The sequence below is a fragment of the Coenobita brevimanus genome, chromosome 93 (genome assembly GCF_032717465.1).
Source record: "Coenobita brevimanus isolate Jiangsu-jjx chromosome 93, ASM3271746v2, whole genome shotgun sequence".
Classification (NCBI taxonomy): Eukaryota; Metazoa; Arthropoda; class Malacostraca; order Decapoda; family Coenobitidae; genus Coenobita; species Coenobita brevimanus.
In genome coordinates this window covers 3,357,225-3,371,215 of record NC_137046.1, presented here as the reverse complement: position 1 = coordinate 3,371,215, position 13,991 = coordinate 3,357,225, and the positions used below count along the sequence as shown (strand labels likewise).

The following is a 13,991-nucleotide window of genomic DNA, read 5'->3' as shown; positions in this document are numbered from 1 at the left end:
TAATAACGATTCAGATAATAATGGTAAAGATGGCGGTACTGATGAAGATAGCGCTAATAATGATGGTGATGGCAGTAACAACAACAACAACAACAATAATAATAATAATAATAATAATAATAAGTAATAATAATAATAATTAGTAATAATAATCAGAACAACAAAAATTACTACTACTACTACTGCTACTACCACCACCACCACCACCACCACCACCACCACTGTCGGAACTACTGCAGTGGTGGCAAGGAAGGAAATATCAGTAAGCCTCCTCGGATAAAAAGGGTTTAAAATTTAAGGATAAACTCGCCAAGAAACAAGTGTCTAAAAAAAAAAAAAAGGTGCCTGGGAGAATGGGTGGGTGTGTGATGGCAGGGCGCCGCCACCACGAGAGAGTAACCAGGCACCTTGCCATGGCGTCTCTGGCTGCCGTAGCTTCAAAAGTTAATCATTTGGTCGCGGTGAGTTCCTGTGATTTACCTACAGTCGTCCGTCCTAAGTTGAAATATAAGACTGGGTTTGTAATACTGGCCAGAACGTAAACCGTAGTAAGTTAACACTGTTGGTGCCTTCGGTACCTCTCCAACAAGGTAATATCGTCTGTCGTCAGTAGTAGTTGCAACCACAGGCTTATTCAAATATAAACCCAGTTTACTGCAGGCGGTGATGGAGGGAACTGAGGGACGATTGTCTGGCCAATCACTGAATCCATCCGGTCATGTCGGTGCCACTACGTGAAGGCGTCGCTAGTCCAAATATAATACAGGCCACAGTTTGAACTTCTGTTAGATCATAATTATGAAATACATTATTGACAATGTTAAGTTCTTAAGTTATATTTGTTTTTAAATTCTATGTGGGGAGTTACATGTATTAATAAGAATAGAATAAGAAAGACCATAATGTGTATCAAGGGTTGTCGCTGAAGTAGATGTAAGATTTCGTCATATTTTTTTCGAATGTAATATATTATGCAGAGTTTCCTAATATTCTCGTATACTTTAGTTTATTCCTGCTCTCTCCCGACAATTCATTAAACTTGATAAAAAGTGTAATGTTACGGGGATGATAAAGGCTATATTTAAACACTGCAATTGTAAATGGTTTCCCTAAGCTGAACAAATCGTCCGGCCATAGTTAGAACAAAATAAAAACTTACGTTGCCGCACTGAGTCGACCGCCGGCCCTCGCCACCACGACACAGACAGCACCAGCCCGGCCATGGCGTCTTGGAGACGTAGTGACGTTAGCAATGGATACCTGGTAATACTTATTCTGCAGCGATTTCTTCTTCTGTTATACCTTCATCTACGTATCCATCTGTTTACATATGTTATATCGATAACACTGGCTGTAGTGGTGGTGGTGGTGGTTTTTGCTGCTGCTGTAGAGGCCGCAGCCTTATCTGGCCAGATAATGTTGAAGTTGCAGTTTCCCTGCAGTTCATCCTCCTCCTTTCGGGGATAGGGAGGAAACTGAGGGATATTTGTAAAGCAGGACATCAGACAGTTATATTGGTGCCACCGCGTGAAGGCGTCCATCTCAAGTAACATATCGTCACTAGTCAAATACGATACAGAGTGATTTTGAACTCTGCCAACAGACCTTTAGAAGTTATTCCCCATAAAACAATGGACCCATTGTATTCTATATGGAAATAAGAACAAAAAAAAGTGTAAGACTGCTGAGATACAGGCCCTGAACTTAATACAGTGAGCTGTGTCCTAGCCTGGACCAACACAAACTCTGTATAGTCGACTCCTCTCGAATGTCTGACTAACCGGTTGTTTTTGGCTGGTAGTACTGCATGTATGTATCAAGTGTATGATTATTTGTGTAGAACATTGTAACTGAACGATCAACACTTGAACGACAACTATCAGTGAGGTCATGCTCAAAAACCAACAACCAATCTACTTGCAGCCTGCAGTGTTCGTACTCCTGGCCCAGACTTAGGCATCTACATTACGCCTTGTGAACAGGGTTGCAAAGACTCAGTCATGTCTCCATTAGTGGTCGTTCAGGGATTTGATACTTTCTTGTTAGCCACATAATATTAGCACCATAGCTTTACGTCCATGGCTCACGAAATACAGAACATGTAAATAAATAATGCTGATACTACTGCTGTGTTGGATGTCAAGGTAACACTAGTATGATATGCACGAACGATAATGTTATTGCGTTCAGTGTTTAACATTAGCTTTGCAAATCTGGTGCACTACGGTAGATTTCTTTCTAATCATTAAAAAAAAAAAAAAAATCTAGGCAAAACTTCCTAGAATAATACGTATACATGTTTATTTTTCACCATACAAATGGTCCTCAAAGATTGCCGGTAGAGTTCAAAGACGCGCTGTCTACCATACGAAATAATACGGAGCGACATGAAGAGCAAATTGCTGGGGAAGATATACTTCTGTGCCAACAAGAATCTTCTACTACATTCAAGTAAAACCTTTTGATATGGGAAATATACAAACAACATACCTAAATATAGTAAGGTGCAGAAAACCATATAATTCGCTAATGTAGAGATGTTAGGGAGACTCCAGAGTTTTCGAGTTAATGATCCTGACTCCTGAGTCACTTTATTTACAAGCTGTGGAAGGGACTACGTAGTCATCAACTCGGGTGTTACGTAGAGCATTTAATATTAGCTGATGCCATCGAGTTTAGCAAGACTCGCTACACAGAATCAATTGAAAGGATGTTTATATATCATAAATATCCAGGAAACCAGCCAAGGATATTAATAACGCATAAATATTTACTCCCGGTAATTAGTTCATTTACGATAATATTGCATTTATGACAGAATAAATTTAGTATACAGATGTTTCTTCGTTGAATAATATAATACTTTTCTCATGTTCATACATTGCCGTCATTTTGCCTCCCCTCCAGTATGAACTTATTCTTCTCTTTATACCTCCCTTAGAAAATCTGAACATTATAACTTTAATGTTCATCATTATATATATCATTCAACGAAGAAACATTTAAAAAAGAAAACAGTGCTGTGAGAAAGCCGGCACCATAAAATTTGGACGAGGAAGCACGAGTACAATTGAATATATACGAGAAAATGTTTATGCCCCGTATTTTACCAAGGATTTGTCTCTAAAACGAGTGATTTTTAACAACGTATTTCCCTTGATGATGTGTACAAAGGCTTCCTGAACCCAAGAGCTTAACCAGAAGTGATTAGTGCAATGTATGCTAACCAAACCTTTTACATTTTCTTTTTACTACAACACGCATATTAATCGTTTATATTCTTCAGCAAACAATAAGCGTAATTTCAGTGTACACTGATGTTGAACAGGAAGGTATGACCGGAAAATGCTGTTCGGATTGTACAGTAGAAGTTCCAAAAATCTTTTCTTTGTCCAGTTGCGACAGCCGAGTCGGTAAGGGTTTGCTGATCCAACCGTGGCGGGCGAGATCGAGTCTCCGACGCACAGGTGAAGCTGCCTGTATCCGCACAAGGCAAGAGCGGCTGGGCGGTGTGTGTGTGTGTATGTATATATGTGAGTGTGTACTATGTGTGTGTGTGTGTATGTATATTTGTAAAAGTATATTTGTGTGTGTGTGTGTGTGTGTGTGTGTGTGTGTATGTATATTTGTAAATGTATATTTGTACGTGTGTGTGGTCGCGGAACGGGGAAAGCTTGACCTTTCCGGGAAGTGAGGAGTGGTGTCATCTGGGGCCCGGAACCTCGGTGTGCCACGAATCACGGAACGGGAGACAGGCCGTGATCCGGGATGTGACGTGTGTGTGAGTGATCATGTTCCCTTCCTTACCTCCTTCCTCCCCCTCTCCTCCCCTCCCTTCCCCCTGCAGTGAAATGAGGAGTGACATCACACCAGGATCCGGGACCTGGGTGGGTCATGAATCATGGATCTGCCCTCCCCTCCCCTCCCCTGCCCACCCCTCCCCTTCCCTCCCTTCCCCTTGCTGTAAATCCAGTGAAATGAGGAGTGACATCACACCAGGATCCGGGACCTGGGTGCGTCATGAATCATGGATCTGCCCTCCCCTACCCACCCCTCTCCTCCCCTCCCATCCCCTTGCTGTAAATCCAGTGAAATGAGGAGTGACATCATTCCAGGGTCCGGGACCTGGGTGCGTCATGAATCATGGATCTGCCCTCCCCTCCCCCTTCCCTCCCCTCCCAGTTGCTGCCCTTAACCAGGTGACAGCTGAGGTGCCCTGATGACGACCCTGGCTATGAACTTGGACTGTGATATGGACTGTGCCTTGGACACCACGATGACGACCCTGGATGACGACCCTGGCTATGAACTTGGACTGTGATATGGACTGTGCCTTGGACACCACGATGACGACCCTGGCTATGAACTTGGACTGTGATATGGACTGTGCCTTGGACACCACGATGACGACCCTGGATGACGACCCTGGCTATGAACTTGGACTGTGATATGGACTGTGCCTTGGACACCACGATGACGACCCTGGCTATGAACTTGGACTGTGATATGGACTATGCCTTGGACACCACGATGACGACCCTGGCTATGAACTTGGACTGTGATATGGACTATGCCTTGGACACCACGATGATGACCCTGGATGACGACCCTGGCTATGAACTTGGACTGTGATATGGACTGTGCCTTGGACACCACGATGACGACCCTGGATGACGACCCTGGCTATGAACTTGGACTGTGATATGGACTGTGCCTTGGACACCACGATGACGACCCTGGCTATGAACTTGGACTGTGATATGGACTGTGCCTTGGACACCACGATGACGACCCTGGATGACGACCCTGGCTATGAACTTGGACTGTGATATGGACTGTGCCTTGGACACCACGATGACGACCCTGGCTATGAACTTGGACTGTGATATGCAGGGATGGGGTCAATTATGAAATGAATTGGAATTGAATTGGAATTGATGCGAAAAATGCATGAATTGGAATTGAACTGAATTGAAAAAAAATATTTTCAAAATAATTGAATTGATTTGGAATTGATATCGAAATAAACAGAAATGAATTGGAATTGATACCAATTAATAGCATGAATTGATATGAATTGATACCAATTAATAGCAATGAATTGATATGAATTGATTGATGTTACTAAAAATAAATATTGTGATCAGACATTATAAAATACTGTATAGTTTACTGGCAACTTGGCAAGTGCCAACAATGTATGCATAACATAGCTTTATTTCAATTATATTGTGATGTTTGGCAACATTATTCATGTAATCATATCACAGTAGGCCTGGTAAACTTAAACTATGTTCTTTACATATAGCCTATGTTTTAATAATATAGGCTATTTAAGAATGTGTTCTTTTCCTTATAATTGTCTCTACAATTATTTAAAAAAAAATTTGTATGATGTCATGTTCAAGAATGGCAGGTTTGAATCCTGTCAGTTTGCCTGGATGAGCTGGTGTGTACATGTCCAGTACATGTCCTGCCTAACCTGCCATACCCTGTTGGCCAGCATGCAAAGTTCAGTAGTGTGGTGGAAACCACTGGCAGCTGGTCTATGATAAGTGGCTTACTCTGCTTTAAAAAACAAATCCTGTGACAAAAATGCCACTAAAATCAAATGTACATAGCCATTTCAACATGCCTTCTAGTTCTAGTGAATGCAAACCAGGAAACCTTAAAGCTGTTTGCCGTCACTGTAACCAGCCTGTTGGTGGATCTACCAAAGCAACATCAAACTTCAGGAGGCATTTAGAGGTGAGCATTTGGTTACTTTAGTAGTACCTGATTAGTATTTTAGACAGAAGAAATTAAGAAGAATTTCTTTATATATTCAGTACACTATGGCTACTACTGTATGAGAGAGAGAGAGAGAGAGAGAGAGAGAGAGAGAGAGAATTTTATTACCCTCTTTCTTTACACTTTTTCAGTGTACTTAGTACTTACAGTATTTGTTTATTTGGTTTAAGTCAACACATTTGATATTTATAGTTATTAGTGCAGTTGCAGTCATTCATAAACTATACTGTACTGTAATATCTTTTTGTGCTTTTGGGTTTGGTATTGTACCTAACTAGAACCTAGCCTAACCTCTTGAAAGCTGAACATAAACAGGCTGAAATAGGGTTATTAGTTGTAAGGTATGTATTAGCTGTATGAAAAAGAAAAGGAAAGACAGGTGTTTGTTAAAATATACTGTAATATTGTCTTTTTGTGCCTTTGGGTTTGGTAATGTACTGGTACCTAATTAGCCTAACTTAACCTCTTAGAAGCTGAACCAAAACAGGTTGAGATAGGGTTATTAGTTGTAAGGCATGTATTAGCTGTATAAAAAAGAAAACAGGAAAAACTGGTTTTCAATAAAATATGCTGTAATGTAGCCTCTTTTTGTGTGCTTTTGGTTTTGGTACTGTACCTATCTAACCTAGCCTAACTCTTTAAAAAGCTGAACCAAAACAGATTGAGACAGAGTTATTTGTTGTAAGATATGTATTAGTTGTATAAAAAAAAGAAAAAGGAAAAACAGTTTTTTTTTATAAAATATACTGTGGCCAGTAGTGGATTCGGACTGCCGACCATCAGATCAGTTGCTGAGTGCTCAACCAACCGAGCAGATTTTGAACTATTACCATCAGGTCAGTCACCAAACGCTCTACCAACCGAGCTGGGGCTCTGGGTAGCTCGGCTGGTGGAGCGCTTGGCTACTGATCTGATGGTCGGTAGTTCGAATCCATCGCTGGCCAATGGCCACCTTTGGAGGGAAGTAGTGTAGCAGTCTCCTGTAATTCTAGCGAGGTTACATAGTAATATGGCTTAGCTCTATGGATTAATTTCCATTTTTATATCAGTCAAGCCACCTGGATCCCCTAACAGTCTTATATGTAAACTCTGTACATGGGTGGGAAGTTTTGTTCAGAGCCTTGTAAAACTAAATAATTTATTTTCCTTGTTTTTCTTTTCAGAAGAACCACTCAGAAATCTATGAAAAGCTCGATATTCCACCAGCAGATCCACAACAGCCCTCAATGGTTAACTTCATGAAAGGCAGTACCAAAGGAAGCAAGTGGACATCCACCAACTCACGGCAGATTGAACTTACTAACTGTATTGTGAACTTTATTGCACATGATTTCCTTCCTCTATCCCTGGTTGATAGTGAGCGATTCCGCATGCTCATGGTGACTGCAGAGCCAAAGTTTTCAATGCCTAGTCGTAAGCATCTGAGTAGTGTACTTCTACCACAAAAGTCAAACAGTGTTCAGTCCCGGTTGAAGACCAAGTTACAGAAAGCCCAGAGTTTATGTGTGACAGTTGATTTGTGGTCCAGTAGGGATATGAGGTCCTTTATAGGTGTAACTGGTCATTTCATACTTGACTACAACATGAATAGTGTTATGCTGGCATGCCGTCGCTTTAAAGGCGCCCATACTTCAGAAAATATCTATAGCTTTATCAAGAAACAATGGCCCTCTATAATGTTGGGAGTAAGGTAACTACCATTGTTACAGATAACGCAGCAAATATGGTGAAGGCATTTACTCTTTTTCCCAATGGAGCAACTTAAAGATGATGACGATGGTGATGATTTTGGTGTCAATGTCTGTGATACCCTTCCATCTGATGATACAGCACCTACGAAGTCTACAGTGTATGAATATCTACCCCCAAATCGCAGTCCATGCTTTGCTCATACTTTGCAGCTTGTGGTAAAAGATGGCTTGGAGAACGATAGTCAGATCAAGCAATTTCTGACAAAAGTAGCAAAGCTAGTTAGTTTTTGTAGGAAATCAACAACTGCTACAGAAGTTCTATCAAATGAATTAAAGCTCCAGATGGCAACATGTACACGCTGGAATAGCCAGCTGATGATGATAAGGTCAGTGCTACGTGTTTCATCTGATGTGTGGGACAAACTTGACACTCCTTACAAGTTGAAACAGTATGAGCTGAACACCATAAAAGAGCTTTGTGATATACTTGAGCCATTTGAGTACGTAACAGATCAGATTCAGGGACAAAACATGGTGACATGTAGTTTGGTAATTAACAGTGTCCGTGGCCTTCGGGCTGCTTTAGCTAATCTTCATGAAGTGCATAAGTGCAAACTTGTTTCTACACTGCAGGCCTCTACAGAAACTCGCCTGAGTAAGTTTGAGTCCATGGAGGATTTCCAGCTAGCTGCCACCTTAGACCCACGTTACAAGCTGAATTGGTGCCATGACAATGAAGTCGAAGACATTCGTGACCTTCTGACTAGGAAATACAATGCACTGAATGCAGCATGCAGTGGGTGTGGGGCTTCTTCATCTACTGCCCCTGAAGAACCACCACCGATGAAAAGGAACAAATTCTTTGCTTTGGTGAACCGGTCCTCTGCACCAACAGCAAGACCATCAGAAACCGAGGTTTCACTCTACCTCAGCCAACCATATATACAAGAAGACAGTGATCCCCTTGGCTACTGGAAGGCCAAACAAAGTGAGCTTCCCATCCTCACTATACTTGCAACAAAGTACCTAGCCATTCCTGCTACATCGGCTCCTGTTGAAAGACTGTTTTCTGTTGCTGGCAAGCTTTTCAGGCCTGAAAGGTGCAATTTAGGTGACAAAAAATTTGAAGAATTGATGATGATCAGATGTAATTCTGAGTAACATTTTTCCAGGGCCAATTTTGAAATTCTAATTTTTGTTCCAAAAAAAGAAGTAAGTTTTATGTTAAGGATATTGGATAGTATTGCGACTTGCAACAGTGTTGTTGATTTAAAGGAAGTTCTTTGTTAAACATGAAAATTGAGATCTAATATTAACAATATACAGTATGTAACCTTGAAGTTGGTGACAAATTTTTGGAAAATAGATATGTGAATGAATAAACAGTTTTATTTTTCCTCTTGATATTACTGGGAGTACCTGGGTGGCATAAGATTTAAATAAGTACCTTCAATTGGAATTGACAGGCTTATAAATTGAATTGAACTGGAATTGAAAACGTATTATTGAATTGAACTGGAATTGAAAACGTATTATTATATTAATTGGAATTGAATTGAATTGACAAGCTTATGAATTGAATTGAATTGGAATTGAACATTTATTTTTCTAAATGAATTGGAATTGAACTGAATTGAATAATTCACATTTTACGTTGAATTGGAATTTAATTGAATTGATAAAAATTAATTGACCCCAACCCTGGTGATATGGACTGTGCCTTGGACACCACGATGACGACCCTGGCTATGAACTTGGACTGTGATATGGACTGTGCCTTGGACACCACGATGACGACCCTGGCTATGAACTTGGACTGTGATATGGACTGTGCCTTGGACACCACGATGACGACCCTGGCTATGAACTTGGACTGTGATATGGACTGTGCCTTGGACACCACGATGACGACCCTGGATGACGACCCTGGCTATGAACTTGGACTGTGATATGGACTGTGCCTTGGACACCACGATGACGACCCTGGATGACGACCCTGGCTATGAACTTGGACTGTGATATGGACTGTGCCTTGGACACCACGATGACGACCCTGGATGACGACCCTGGCTATGAACTTGGACTGTGATATGGACTGTGCCTTGGACACCACGATGACCTGAATGACATAACCGACTCAGAAAAAACTGACCCGACGTATCAGACTCTGTCAGAACCGAATCTAACGTAACCGACTCAGACATAACCGATACTCACAACCGCGGCGTATTTATGCTTTTTTTTTTTTTTCGCTGCTGCTGCGGCTCTCTCTCTCTCTCTCTCTCTCTCTCTCTCTCTCTCTCTCTCTCTCTCTCTCTCTCTCTCTCTCTCTCTCTCTCTCTCTCTCTCTCTCTCTCTCTCTCTCTCTCTCTCTCTCTCTCTCTCTCGCTGGTAGAAGGATTACTTAAACTCTCTCCGAATTACCGTAAACTGGGGAGAATTCGGACTCGGGGCTTGTAAGTGTAATTATAGTGTTGGAGTGGCTTTGGATGTATGTGTAGTCTTGTGAACCAAGTGTAATCGGCCAGTGCAAACCGACTGGGTACAAGCATACTTTATAATATGGTTCAATCACAGCGCCCCTTATGTCCGCCAAAGCAGTACGTGAGTGGAAGAACGCCCTGGCAGGGCGAGAACCCTCGTTCTCCAGTGTACGAAAACGCACAGGTGTGGAAAGACTCACACAGACTGAACACCTCACTAGGCACGACAATTTTACAACACACACACACACACACACACACACACACATTCCGTAATCCCCTTCGCTCCCTCTACTCTTCACTCCAACAACCCTAAACCTACCCCTTCCTCCCTTCCTCCCTCTCTCCCTATCTTACCCTGCCTCCTCCTCCTCCTTTTCCTCTCCTTTTCCCACCCTCTTCCTCTCCCGTTCCTCTCTCCCACCGCCGGCTCTCCAGTTCTCCAATACCTGCCCCCCCCTCCCTCCCCCACCACCACCTTCCCCCACTTCTCTTCCACCTCTACTCTCTAGTAGTACCAAATAAAACTTAAATTACCCACGCTAACCTAGGTCCGTCTACTCGTAACTTGGTCTTGACTAAGCCTAATTTAATCTAAAATAGACTAGTATCAATTATATACACTGTTACATAGCCTATGATTTCATCATCCTTTGTGTAATTTTAACGCACAGTATGCTGCATGTTTGATCACGAGCGTGTTCTGCCTCAGTCCCCCCCTTCTACCGTTATAGTAGAGTAAGTCGTCCTTTCTGTTATTCAGTGCGGGATTATCAGCTCTTTGTCCCCATGGCTTCATTTGCGCGTCCTTCTTACAAGTTGTATCAAGCTCTGCTGGCCCCTATATAATGAGCTCAGTCTCTGCATCATTGCCACTTAGATCTACTCCTCATTTTGTTCACATCTCTGTCCTCCCCTGTACAGTTATTGTTGCGAGTGCTCCGGAAGTCTCCAACCATCTAGCAGCTGTGTAATTTGAGTATAACTGTTGTTGCATTTTTTCTTGTACTGTGTAGCATAAGTTTAATTTGTAGGCCTAGTGAAGTTTTTGTAATTCATGTAGGGATCTTTATGTCCATCAGTTTTAATATTATTTTGTATCTGTAATAATTTATCTTGCATTAACTGAGCATTACCCGGTGTATTTTCATTTTATCAGGGCTGACTTAGATAAATTTACTCTTGCTAATTTCGTGTTAATAGAGGCTATTGCAGTTAACCATATATTTAACCTGTTTTTTGCCATTACATTATCCTTATGAGTCCTGAATGTTTTGTTGTTAGTTTGAGCATTAAACTTTAACTTGTAATTTTACCTAACTCTTTTGTTTTGAACCTGGAACTTTACGGGACAGTAGTGATTTTTAGTATTCTCACTTAAAGTGTACATTATCTTTCTCTGTTTCGTAACAACACCTAAACTAACTTTGTCTAATAACAGCAAAATTAATACGGTAACTAACCAAACTCAGCTTAGCATTCTAGTCAAGAGGACCACAACAAATTTACCTTGATGTACATAAGCTGAAAAATAATCAAGAACCAATGCGTGCACACACACACACACACACACACACACACACACACACACGTGGGTTACAGGAGTATCACCAAAGTAGGTTATTGTTTGCCATACTTGACCATTGTTCAGTGCAAAATAAGAGAACAGTTTATCTATCATACCATCAAGCATGATGTTTGAAAAGTGATGTACTCGTACAGCATAGCATACAGGCTATACAGATACTTCATAGCCCTGCTGCTAGACTTTAAACTGTCAACTCTTAATACTGCAAATATACAAACTCCCACACCTCATACTAACGAACTGTACACTGCTACACCTACACAAAATTATTACACTGCCACCTGATATCTTATACAAACTACTCGTTCCGTCGTCTTCTGCACAAGGACTTTTGAAAGGTACTCTAGAGCCTGTCTGAGATTTGCCAAACATGACAATAAAGAATAATGGAAGACAATAAATGGCGGTTGTGGTGGTTATATCTGCTTTTTTATATTTTTTCCTACTGCAAGGTGATTTTGTGCATCTCAGGAGTGGCGTCTATTTGTCTAGGGATTAAATGTGAGGGTAGAGAACAATGTGTGACAATAACTGATGGGTACGGTAGCTTACCGGTACCTCAGTATATGATCGTGGTGCTTATCACACTGTATCCACTGTCGTATATTAGGTCTCTCTCTCTCACACACACACACACACACACACACACACACACACACACACACACACACACACACAAACCGCTGTACTCTGACCAGCACATCGGCTTTGCTTCACTGTCTTTTCTGCCAGAGGCAGCTAGAAGGACGGCTGGATGAAGGGTGCAGGGGTATTGGTCGTGGAAGACAAGGAGGGGTGAGGGGGATGGAGAGAAAGATCTGGAAAGGAGACGGAGATGGAAAGCGAGAGCTGGTGGGGTGAGAGAATGGAGGTATAAATTAAGAGATACAGGGGGGGATGGAGATAGCGGCAAGGAGTATTATAAGAAATCAAAGTGTGTGCTCTTCTGTCCGACACTCCTGCCCTACAGTAAAGACATTACTATTTCATTCTGTTTTCTCCTTGTCCTAAAGTAAAGACATTACTATTTCATTCTGTTTTCTCCTTGTCCTAAACTCCCACGTCCTCCTCCTTCTAATCCCTTTTCTTTTTCTTCTTGTACTGTTCGCGAGTTTTCTTCTTGTCTTATTAATACTTACTGAACGCCTCCCCATTTATTGCTGCTTTCATACTGATTTCTTGCTTCTGGTAATAATATACCTTTCAGAAAAAAAAATAATAATAATTTCTTAAGTCACTCAAAATTCCTCTGCTTTTATGTGGGTTAAAATATCAATGATACTTTTTGACTCAGCTTTACTGTTTTTTGTCATCTTGTAGCAGACAATATAGTTTTTAAAGTCACAACCTATCGTTTTATTTTATATAATACCAAACGGAGACTAAACTCAGCTTTGTATGTTTATTATCCCAACTGCAAATAGTTATTCGTCTCATTATCGTTCTGAGTCAATGAGTGAGTGCACAGATTGTTCAGATTAAGGGAGTGACTCACATTGAGAAATCGCTGATGGTGGCGGTGATAGCTGTGCTTTAGAGCATATAGTACACACTTATAAGGATATTGTCACACATTGTCTCTCTTACCGCCACTTTGTCATTTTTCAGGAATACTTTATAATTCAGTATACATAATTCCATCTACCAGCATTCTCACCACTACAACAGTCATCACCACAATCCCTTCCTTCCTTCCATTTTCATCACCACTGCCTCTATAGTTATCATTAAGCCTGTTCATCCATACTATCCTCCTACCATTACCCTTCTCCTGCCACCATCCACTCCCCCATCCTACCATTATCACCCCCTATCTCCCCATCTCCCACCACCACCACCATTAACACCACCACCCTTCCTCTAACATCCTGACCTCCCTCCCCCCTTCCTGCCATAACACATTATCTCCTCATCCCCCACCATCACCATCCTTCCCCCGCACTACCCTTACTCCCGCAATCCTGCCAGTAACATCTCCACTATCTCCCCATTTCCCATTAAAAGCACCACCACCTTCCCTTGCCACCCACCCTACCATTAACACTCCCATTACCTCCCCATCTCCCACCACCACCACTACCACCATCATCACCCTTCCCCTGCCACCCTTACACCCCCAGTCCTTCCATGAACACCCCCACTATCTCCCCACTACCACTACCACCACCCATCCTGCCATCAATACCACAGTATCTCCCCATCTCGCACCACCACCACCTCCACCTTCCTTCCCCTGCCACCCCAACTCCCCCCATCCTGCCTTTATAAACCCCCACTATCTTCCCATCATTTCCCACCAACACATGCACTTTACACACTCAAGTGATGACGAAAAACAAAAGGAAATATTTTTTAGTTACGGTACAGGGTGGGTGCAGAGTGATACTTAAGGGAAGACAAAGATTATTAATACTGAAGACCTACAAAAACATTTAAACA

The 13,991-nt window shown here is 41.8% G+C and overlaps 1 pseudogene; it reads left to right on the top strand.

The window, feature by feature from the left end:
• The first annotated feature begins 5,595 nt into the window (after positions 1 to 5,595).
• On the top strand, positions 5,596 to 8,642 carry LOC145412621 (E3 SUMO-protein ligase ZBED1-like; annotated as a pseudogene).
• The last annotated feature ends 5,349 nt before the right edge of the window (positions 8,643 to 13,991 follow it).